The 12,191-nt window shown below is 39.4% G+C and overlaps 1 protein-coding gene across 7 annotated transcripts in view; it reads right to left on the reverse strand.

Moving 5' to 3' along the window:
• The window catches only part of CDK5RAP2 (CDK5 regulatory subunit associated protein 2), a 166,958-nt gene that overhangs the window by 139,449 nt on the left and 15,318 nt on the right, over positions 1 to 12,191 (reverse strand). The gene's annotated exons all lie outside the window — the stretch shown is intronic.

The following is a 12,191-nucleotide window of genomic DNA, read 5'->3' on the forward strand; positions in this document are numbered from 1 at the left end:
GGTGTTAAGGCAAACATAGCTGGGAAACTCTTCTAAATAGACAGAAGTAAAATCTTCATTTTTTTTAAAGCCGCTTGGGGATAAGTAGGAGAGTCTGAACAACAATTTTATATTAGGATGGTATTATGATTTTGTAGGAGAATGTCCTAAGAGATACACACTGAAGTTCTTAAGGGTGCTGTCATGATGTCTGCAACTAAATCACTAATGAGTGGGGAGGGAGGGAAAAAAGGGAGACAAAGCAGACACAGCAAAATATGAGTGGATGAATCCACATGAAGAATACATGGTTGTTTGTTGTACTATTTTGCAACTTTTTCCTACGTTTGAAATTTGTTAACATTAAAAGTTGGAAAGAAAAAAAACAGACGAAGAGAACTGATATTTACCAAGACCCTACTATGTAACTGAAACTGAGCTTTGGTAATTTACATACAGTATCCCCATCCCTAAAACAACTCTGGGAAAGTATTACTCCCACTAAACACATGATCAAATATCACACAAACAGTGGAAAAGCTGAGATACTTATCCCGCCCTGACTCCAGTGACTATGATGTGTCAGGTGAACCTCACTGCCGCGAGGAAATACCTGATTTGTTAGTTTGGGTCATCCAGCAAGCTTTTTGAAGCAGGTTAACCTAACTCCAAAAACAGCCATTAGTGTACACACTAGAGCTTCTTCCTAGTATTTTTATATCACCATGTTAAAATAGCTGAATGTTTTTCAAAATCCTTCCACCACCACTCATCTCTCTGTTCATACAGCTTTCATTCTCTGCCTGTGAAGAAAAAAAAGACTCCCTTCCTTAACACTGTTATAATGAGAATGAGAGAACCACAGGCTAGGAGGGAACTTTAAACTAGTCAAGGGTGATGGTTCCACCTCTTTGGGGAGGAAAGGTGGACAGAGGAGCCATGAAGGAGACTTCTGGGGTGCTGATAGAGTTCCATTTCTTGTCCTGGATGATGGTTATACCGCTATGTTCACTTTTTTGATAATTTACTGAACTGTTCACATGTGCTTTCAATGTGTTCCTATATGTATGTCTTAGTTCACCTGTTACATTTTTGAAAGTCAACTAGTCCATGATTGTAAGTAAATTATGATATGGCCACTCGACAGAATCTTACGGAGCCACAAAAAAGAGTAAGAGGTCACTCTGTGTACTCAAAGGAAATTATCAAGAGACATTGTTAAATAAAAGCATTACAGTATAGAACATTATATGTGGCAGGCTACCATTTTAAAAAGTAGGAGGATATGAATTATGAGTACTTGCTTGTTATAAATGGTGTGTATCTGGAAGTATACTACATAACCTTTCTACCTTTTGAATGTTGTACCATATAAATTTACTAACAAAAAATTAGTTAAAAATAATAACACATGAATGCATCCTTTTTAAAGACCATTTGAACGTGAAGGGAGTGCTGCTGATGCTTCACAAAACCCAGTGTGTCTGCCCATGCCAGAACTCTTGCATCTGATGTTCCCCTTCCACTCACAAAGTCACTACTCCAGCTCAGTTCTCAAAGGGGAAGCAGAAAGACCAGGGGCTTTGGAGACAACACTAAGTTCAATCCTAACTCTCCTTCTCATGGAGTAGCTGTAGATATGTTACCTCTCGGAGCCTCAGTTTCTTCACTTCTAACATAAAGCTAATAAAATTGATCTCATAGGTTTTTGTCAGTACTAAATGAAATAAAATACTGTATAGGGGATGCCTAAGACAGGGTCAACAAAACTCACAAAGAATGGAGAAGAAAGTAAATGATTTGGGGGGATCAAATCAAAATGTGAAACTTCAAACTACAAAAAGATCCAAGAACATGGTTTAAAGCCATGTGATAAAAATGTCTGCAATACGCCAAGACATAGAGTGAACTGTCTTGAAATGAATGGCAAAATAGAAAGTCTCACAGAGAAATAGAAAACACAGAAAAGACCCAAATGCAAATTTTAGAACTGAAAAATATAAAAACCAACTAAAAAAATGGAATGGATAGGCTCAAAAAAAATGGAGATGGCAGTAGAAAGATTCAGTGAACTTGAAGACAGATCAACAAAAATTATCCAATACGAAAACGAGGGTAGGGGAGAGACTAGGAAAACAATTAACAGAGCCTCAGGGACCTCTGAGACAATACTAAAAGGTCTTTCATCAGAGTCCTAGAAAAAAATAGGAGAGTGTGGTATTTAAACATTTGAAGAAATAATAACTTAAAACTTTCTAATTTTGGAAAAAGGCATAAAACATACAGATTAAACAAGTTCACCAAACACCAAACAGGATAACTAAAGACCAAAAATCAAGCAAACAAAAACTCTTGAAAGCAGCCAGAGAAAAATACACATCATACATGGGGAACAATGATTCAAAGGACAGCAGATTTCTCAGTCAAAGCTATAGAGGCCAGAGCGCAGAGCAATACCATTAAAACAATGAAAGAAATTATCATACTAGATAGAATTCTTTTTTAAAATATTTTATTATTTTTTCACAAGGGGGGGTTAATTAAGTTTATTTATTTTTAATGGAGGTACTGGGGATTGAACCCAGGACCTCGTGCTTGCTAAGCAAGTGCTCTACCACTTGAGCTACACCCTCCCCTCTAGATAGAATTCTATATCCACTAAACATATCCTTAAGCAGTGAAGGTAAAATGAAGACATTCTCAAATGAAGGAAAACCAGCTGAATCCACAGCCAACATATCTGCTCTAAAAGAAACGCTAAAGGAAGTTCCCCAGACCAAAGGGAAGTATACAAGAGGGAAATGTGGAACTTCAGACATGAAGGAACAGAAAAACAAATGGTAAATATCTAGGTAACTATTTAGAAAAACAGTAGAAATGAATATCTCTCAAGTTTTTAAAAACAAGTATGATAGTAAAGCAAAAGTTAAAATATAGTCGGTGGGGTTTTCAATGTATTTGGATGTGAAACATACTAGGAATAGGTGTTGGTAACATTTTTACATTTCACTTACATTTAAAGGAAAAGTTACTATAATCTCTAAAGCAATCACTAAAATTATTTAAATGTTTTTTAAGTAAACTATATGAAGAGATATGCTCAAAAACTTAATATATTTTAAATAATCCAAAAGAAGGTTTAAAATGGGAAAGAGAAGAATAAAAACAGAAGAAACAACAGAAAACAAATAAGAAAATGGTGGGCCTAAATCAAAATGCATTGATACATGTTAAATGTAAACGATATGAACATACCAATTAAAATACAGAGATTATGAGAATGGATAAACAGCCCAAAGCTGTATATAAGAAACCTACTTCAAATATAATGATACAGTTAGAAAAAGATGTATTATGCAAACACTAATTAAAAGAAAGCTGGAGTGGTTATTAATATATGAAACTGCAGACTTCAGAGCAAAGAAAATTATTCAGGGATGCAAAGGGGCACTACATAATAGTGAAAGAACATAAGAATCCTAATTGTGTGTGCACCTAACATTACAGCCCCAAATTCACGATGCAAAAACTGATAGAATTGAAAGGAGAAATGGACAAATCCACAATTGTAGTTGAATACTTCAATACTCCTCTCTCTTTAGTCTGTAGAAAAAGTAGACCAAAAAATCAACAAGAATAGAAAAAAGCTGAATAACTAACTGAATCTAATGTATATTTATAAAACACTCTACCCAACAACTCAAGTGAGCATGGAACAGTTACCAAGATATCCTGGGTCATAAAAGAAACCTTAACAAACTTAAAAAAACTGAAATCAAACTATGTTCCCTAAACATAATGGATTTCAACTAGAAATGAATAGAAAGAAAATTGGAAAATTCCCAAATACTTAGAAATTAAATAGCACATTTCTAAATAATCCATGGGTAAAAGCGAAGTCTCAAGGGAAATCTAAAGATATTTTGAATTAAATGAAAATGAAACTATATCAAAATTTGTAGGATACAGTTAAATACTTAGAGGAAATTGATACTATTTAATGCTTTAGAAAAGAAGAAATATGTCAAATCAGTAACTTAAGCTTCTACTTTTAGAAACCATGAAAAGAGCAAAATAAACCCAAAGCAAAAAGACTGATAGATATAATAAACATAAAAGCAGAAATCAATGAAATGGAAAAGAGTAAAACAACAGATAAGAAACAATTTTAAAAGATGGCTCTTTCAAATGATCATTGATATGATGTAACTCTAGCAAGACTGGCAAGAAAAACAAAAAGCGAAGATACAAATTACCAATATCAAGAATGAAAGAGGAGCTATCATTACAGATCCCACAGTAATTAAAAGGATAATATAAGAATAATGCATACAATGGTAGCTCACAGAGAAAAAAATGTGACAATAAATATACACATGTTTATGTATAACTGAAAAATTGTGCTCTACACTGGAATTTGACACAACATTGTAAAATGATTATAAATCAATAAAAATGTTAAAAAAAAAAGAAGAATGCATAGAAATCTATGCACATAAATTGAGCTTAGATGAAATAACACAATTCCTGCCAAGGCATGAATTATCAAAATCCACCAAAGCAGAAATAAGAGAAACTGAACAATCTTATAGCTATTTAGAAACTTAAATGTGTAATTAAAAACTTACCAAAGAAGAAAATTTCAGATCAAGATGATTTCAGTAGTAATTTCTACCAAATATTTACAGAGGAAATAACACCAGTTTTACACAATCCCTTCCAGAAGAGAGAAGATGAAACAAAATACTGATGAAATCAAGAACCTAAGTAAGTGAGGAAACCTACTTACCATATTCATGGATTGGAAAACCCAATATAATAATGATGTCAATTCTCTCCAAATTGATCCCTAGATTTTATACAATCCCAATCAAAATCCCTATAGGAGTTCTTACAGATATAAACAAGACAATTATGAAATTTATTTGGAACAGTAAAAGAGCTACGTGAGTGAAAACAATTTTGAAAAAAAATCCAACGAAACAGAATACAGAAATAGACCCATACAATTATGGTCAACTGATTATTGACAAAGGTGCAAAACACTTCAATGGAGAAAGGAAAAATTTTTCATTTTCAACACACAGCACTGGAACAACTGGATATGTATTTACAAAATAATGAACTTTGATCTATCGTACCATAAAAAAAGAGTTAACTCAAATTAAATCATAGATCTAAATGTAAAGTATAAAATTGTATAATTTTTAGAAGAATACATAGGGGAAAATCTTTGGGACTTACAGAGAGGCAGAGTTCTTACCTATAATACCAAAAACATGATTCACAAAAAAAAATAATCAATAAATTGAGCTTCATCAAAATGTTGAATATTTGCTTTGGAAAACACAGTGTTAAGAGAATAAAAAGACAAGCTACATACTGGGAGAAAATATTTGCAAATCACAAATCCAACAGAGGAAATGTATCCAGAATACATATAAATAACTCCCAAAATATAATTGTAAGAAAACAACTTAATTTAAAAAAAACAGAAAACCAAGCAAAGATTTGAAAAAAAACTTCATCGTAGAAGAGACATAGATGGCAAATAAGCACAAGTAAAGATTTTTAACACCTTTAACCGTTAGGAAAAAGCAAATTAAAACTACAATGAGATACCACTTCACATCTATTAAAATGGCTAAAAATATTCTTTTTAGCCAATAATACCAAATGCTGACGAAGATGTAACACAAATGAAATTCTCATACTCTGCTGATGGGAATGCAAAATGGTACAACCACCCTGCATAACAGTTTGGCAGTTTCTTACCCAAAAAACTAAACTTAACCTTATGACTCAGCAATTCCAGTCCTGGGTCACGCTAGAGAAATGAAAACCTATATCCACACAAAAACATGTACATGCATGTTTGCTGAAGCGTTATTAATAACCACCAAAACCTGGAAAGAACCCAAATGTTCTTCAAAGGGTGAGTGAATAAAGTCCAAATCCATACGACGGAATAATACTCAGCTACTATGATATACACAACACGAATAAATTTCAAAGACATTACGGGTGAGGGAAAGAAGCCTCAAAGATTACATATTACATGATTCCATTCATATGACATCTGGAAAAAGCAAAATTATAGGGACTGAGAACAGTGGATTAGCTGCCAGAGGTTTGGGGTGAAGAGAGAGTTTGACCACAAAGAGACAACACATGGGGCATTTTTTGGCATTATGGACCTATTCTACATTCTGATTGTGGTGATGGTCACACGAACCTAGAACTATATACACATATACCAAGAAAAAAAATTATATATATATACACACACATACATACATACATATATATATAGTTTATGACAGTGGTTATAAGGGTGTATATGTTTGCCAAAATTCAACCAACACTTAAATTGGTTTTATTTTATACAAATTATATCTGAATAAAGTTTATTTAAAGATAAGTAAAATGAAATATAGCAAAACATTAATAGCTGTACTTGAATGCTAGTACATCCCCACACATGTATGTTCCCCGGGGTTTTTTTCAGCATTTAAAAAAATAATTAGACACAGCATATAATAGTCTTTCTAATAAACTTTTTAATGCTTTCATGACTGGATAAAAGAATATTCTACATTAAGTATATTTCAAACTGTCTGCCCTTGGCCCCTCGTTAACACTTAAATTAAGGTTTCCATTTTGTGGCTGAGAAGAACAGCGCAAGAAACAATTGGTAGGTTCATTAAAGCCTCCTTTTTAATGTTTTAAGGAAACAGCACATAAAACATTCATTCAAACAAAAAAGTCGACCCCGCCAGATGCTTCCTATAAAGAGAAACCTTATTCTATTACTCTGCTACCAATAAAATATTTATGGAGGTTGCTGAGAATGCCCACATTGTGCGCACTGCTAAAATTCTTAGCAACACTTGAAAGAATATTTGCCCTATTTATAGGTAAAGAAGTTTTTTTTTTAAAAATGAGATAAAGGTAAATAAGCCTTTAGAAGGTCACTACAAACGCCAGACAAGCCCCAACAAATAAAATGGAACACAGGCACCATCTCCCTAACAAAGCCTCTCTGCCTGATACTGCTTCCCTCATCAAGTTTTCTCTGACTACCCCCATCAGGCTGGACTGGGGTCCTTCTAAACATTTCCACACACCCTCGATTTTCTTGATCACAGCAATGATCACGCTGCATTGTACCAGCTGGTTATTTGCCCTTTCTACCCAACCCATCTCTGAGAGATGGAGAACTGCATCTTGTGCATTCTAGTCTGAAACATAAGAGACAGTCACTGAATACCCAATGGCTGGCTGGATGCACACATTTAAGAATTTCTTGAAGGCAGTGTGATGCAAGGACAGACCCAGAGGCTTCAGAGTCAAACAGATCTGGTCAACATCACTCCATGGTTGTTTCCATCACTCTTAGAATAAAACCTCCTGCCAGGGCCACAGACTTGGGTCCGCCTCTTCATGTAGCACGTGACCCGCCACATTCCAGACTCCGCGCACTTAGAGGCGGGTCGGGGGGCTAGGTCTTAGCCTGCATCTCACCTCAGATGTCACCACCTCGGAGAGGCCCTTCCTAACCCCCTGCTCTAAAGTGGGCCCCATCTCCACCGCCTCTGCCAGGTCACCCGCTAACACGGAACTCTCATTTTCTTGCTGGAAGTTGTCACTATCTGTATTCATCTTATTTACTGGCACATTTATTATTTATTATCATGCTTGTTACGTGAATATAATCCACTTCTTGAGGGCAGGGACCTTATTATCTATCTGTTCATGGCTGTTTCCTCTGAGGTTTCAGCACAGCATCTGGAACCCAGTGGACTCTCAATCGACGTTTGTTAATGAATGAATAAATTAATAACTGAATACAATCCAGACCACCTCACTAGCTGTACGACCTTAGTCAAGTTCATTTTTCTGCGTGCCTCAGTTCCTTTATCTATAAAAATGGGATTATATAGTAAGGCCTATTTGCAAGAGTTATTATAAGGATTTAAAGAAATTAATTAGGATGTTTAGTATTGTGCCTAGCACAACATAAGAACTTGAAACATATTAATATTCTTTTCATCTATACTTCTCCCTTTAAGAGAAACAAGTCTAAGGAATTAAAAAAAATATTGAGCAGAAAAACTGAAAACAGCTTACCATACAGTAGAAATAAACACCTCAAAATATGAAACCCACCAAATATGACTTACAAACTTAATGCTTATAGTCAAAAGTAAGCCAATGCAAGGGCTGTACTTGCCACCTTCCGGCCCTTGCAACCCAAGTGTGACCATGGCACTGCGGCCATCTGAGGGGCAACCGGCCCCTGGATTACCGGGTGGAGCTTTCGGAAGCTGGAGCGGGGCCCCAGCTCAGCAGAGCAACAGACTCTGAACGAGCTGCTAGTCACTGGGCCTTCCCCCCACCCCACCCCTACCCCTCTCCCTGTCAAAGGCCTTCCTAACCTAGAGCACCATCAAAAAGGGAAGAGAAACAAAAGCCAACCACATAAAAAAAGAATCAGGGTAACTCCGACCACTCCGTGAGGTGCCCAGCTCCCGTGATGAGTTTCAACGGCTTACAAGAGCCTGGGCCTTCCAAGCTGAAGCTCCCCCTTCAATTTGAGGCAGCAAGAGCTAAGAGCAAGGGCCCTGGGGTCAGCGGAATTGAAATGGGACTGAACTCCCAGTGCTGTCACTTGTGAGTCATGTGACCTTGGGAAAAGTATTCAGCATCGTCTATAAAATGAAGATAAAAGTCAATTACCTCACAGGGGTGTCATGACAACGAAATGTGCTCAAGTGCCTGGCAGAGCCTGGCACTCAGCAAGCAATAAACACAGAATAGCTTTCAAAAGGAATCCATTTCTCATTCAAGTCCTCAACATGCAGATCTTTGGGCTACCATCAATTTTTGTCACCCTCTGGAAGTCCAAAAATTGTCAGACCCCTCACCTAGACATCACAAAAGCCATGAATTCTTGGTAAACAATACTGCAAGCAAGATAATTCTGCCAGTGGCAGCCAAGTGAGGTTAGTAGAATGAGGAAGACACTTTGGAATTAGTTTCTGATTCCAATACTTTCCCCGGTGTCCTCAAATCATCCAGAAGACCGTTACTAGGCAAACATCTATTTATTAACAAACAATATTGTAGCAATAACAGAGTTTTAAAAACTGAACTGCAAGCAACACTCAGAATACAACTACCTTATGAAATCAACTCTTTTTATATTCTTTTCAGCCTCTGCTCATGAATACACATTTTTTGTAAAACTGTAACATAAGTGAATTTGTATAATCCATTGCTTTCCCCTAACATATCTTAAATATTTTCTTGTTGCTGCAGAATTCACATACTTATCACTTAAAATGACTGCACTGAATTCTACTGAATTGATTCCCAGTCGATTATTTAACCATTCTCTGTTGAGCATTTATGGATTCAGGGTGCTCTCGCAGAGAGTCCACAGGCTTTACAATCAGAAAAGCCAGGTCTGAATTTTGCCTTTAGTTTCTGTATCACGCTAAGCTCGTGGGCAAGTCGTTTAATCTCTCCAACCTCAGCTTCCTCATCTGTGAAATACCTTCATCCCAAACTCACCACAAGCCAAAGAGACAATAAATATAAAATGGAATTCCCTTGTTCCCAATTTTCCACAATTACACACAACGTGGCAACAAACACCTGCGTGCACAGAGCTTTTTCCTTCCACTGTGTTGTTTCCTTAGGATAAATTTCCCCAAAATGGATTACTGGGCTCAAGAGCAATATTATTTTTATGACCATAAAAATCTCTTTCCAAATGGCCTTCAAAAAGATTGTAAAAATTTACACTGCCCAGCCGGCCATCTGGCCAGGTGTTTGGAGGGCATGGCCACGACATGCAGAGGTCTGAGAACTCAGAGCATTCGATGCAGCGCACAGGAGGCCATCCTACTGCACAAATGAACCTCGGTACTTAACACTGACCAGACATCACCACCAGCCAGAGGCTGAACTTGATTCCCAAGGCCCTTGGCACCGAAAGGCCCCAACCTGTGCAGAGCCAGCACCCCAGTGGCGGCGACACCCACTCCGCCAGCTCCAGACTTGCCCTCAACCACATCCTCCCATCTGCATCCCACATGCTTCCTGCTCTCCTGCCTTGTTCTTCCTTCTCAGCCTCACCCAGCCCTCATTACTGCCTGCTCCCCCAAGACTCTGGCGGGCCCTGCACGCTCCCACCCTGATTACACCCTTTACCTCCCTCCAGCCACCCTGTCTCTGGCCACTTTATTCACAGTGACAACAGCAGCCACCCCCATTTGCTGGTCTACCAGGCACTGTCCTGGCATATGCTACTTAATGCTCACCATGACCTTAGAAAATAAACATTACTTTGCCCATTTTACAGATCAGGCAACCAGGTTTAGGATCTTATGCAAGGTCACATATTGATTCAATCAAGTATTTATTAAGTGACTACCATCTGGTTCAGCTGGGTGCTGAGCACCAGGGACAGGCTGCAGGTGACACACGTTAAGCAACCACACAAGTAAAAAACATGATTACAGTCGTAAGAGCCACGGCGTGAAAAAACTGGGTGCTGAGTGCTTGCTGCAAGAGAGAACAATGGGGTCCCTAGCGAGTTGGGGAAGGGGGTTAGGGACCGCCTCTCTAACAAGGTCACTTTAAAGCTGAGACACGAGGTTAAGGGGCCTGCCATTCCAGGAGGGGGAGAAAGGGCGGTCCAGGCAGAGGCAGGAGCATGCGAGAAGGCCTCACCGCGGCGGAGAAGGGCAGCCTGGATGGGAAGGGAGAGGCGGCAGCAGCCGATGCCACAGGGCAGGGTCTCGTGGACCACGGCCAGGGATTTCACTCCAGGGTCAAAGAAACGTCACAGAAGGGCCAGGAGAAGCTGAAAACTGATGGGGCGGAACCGAGGGAGGTGGCTATAACAGAATCTTCCTAGCAGAGGGGACACCGGCAGGTACTGCGGACCCACGTGTGCCAGGCACCACGCCAGGTGCTTTCCACACTGAGATTTGAGGAACCCTCAGGACAATTCTGAGTGAAAGACAGTATGAGCCCCTTTACAGATGAGGTTCTAGAAGCAACCTAACCAAGGTCGCAGGTCAGTTAGTGACGGGGCCAGACCTAAAACCCAACTCTGCTCATCCCCAAGTGCACGTCACATCCACGTAGCACGGTGCCTTAGAAGCTCCAGGGCCACCCAAACAGGGCGGGGGCCGAGGATGAGGGGAGCTATTCTCTGGTCAGAAGCTAACTCGCCACAGAGAGGTTACAGAGCAAATCTGAAGATGCAGACCACCTCGCCACACCACAGATAAAACACTGAACTTGACCAACTGCCTCAGCTGAAACCAAGACTTTTCAACAGACAGGAATACAGCAGGGAGGGTACAGCTCAGTGGTAGAGGGCATGCTTAGCATGCATCAAGATCAGGGGTTCGATCCCTGGTCCCTCCGTTAAATAAGAAACAATAATAATAATAATAAGTAAATAAACCTAATTACCTCCCCCACCAAAAATTTTTTTTAAATAAATTTTTAAAAAAAGAATAAGGGCCTTGCTACAAGAACACCAGCACCTCGGGGAAGGTGGGTTTGAGACAAGAGTGGCAGAATCTGCCCAAAGGAGATAACGTGTACAAAGACAAGAGCCCTGGGATACCCATCACAGCTTTGACCAACAAGAAAGGACCAACCAGACAGGCTCCCTCTGAGGACCACAGACTGGCCGACCTCCTGCTGCGGCCCGCCACACAGGTACATATACCCCCAGCTGATGCAGGTATTAGAAAACGGATCGCCAGTTTAAAGACCCAAAAGGAGGCATGCGGTTTTCACAGGTCAGAAGAGGACTTGCACAGAACACAGAGCATGGTAGAAAGACTTCCCGTGCCACAGGCCTGCGTTCAGAGCCTGAATGTCCCTCCTCGTCTCTGGGCTTCAGAGTCCCCAGGCATCAAAGAAGGGCCTGAATGAGACACTCCAGGCGCTCCTCCAGCTCTGCGATTCTAACCTCCTTCTCAACATTCCCAGACGCCCCTCAGCTCAGGCATCGCCCCTTCCCCACCGCACACAGCAGCCTTCTAACTGAGCACACCACCGCCAGCCTCGCTCCCTCCTCGCAATTACCAGCAAGCCTATCTTCTGTTTATTCAGTTGAAGTTGTGGTTGACTTACAGTGTTGTGTTAGTTTCTGGTGCACAGCACAGTGATTCAGTTTTATA

The sequence above is a fragment of the Vicugna pacos genome, chromosome 4 (assembly GCF_048564905.1).
Source record: "Vicugna pacos chromosome 4, VicPac4, whole genome shotgun sequence".
Taxonomy (NCBI): domain Eukaryota; kingdom Metazoa; phylum Chordata; class Mammalia; order Artiodactyla; family Camelidae; genus Vicugna; species Vicugna pacos.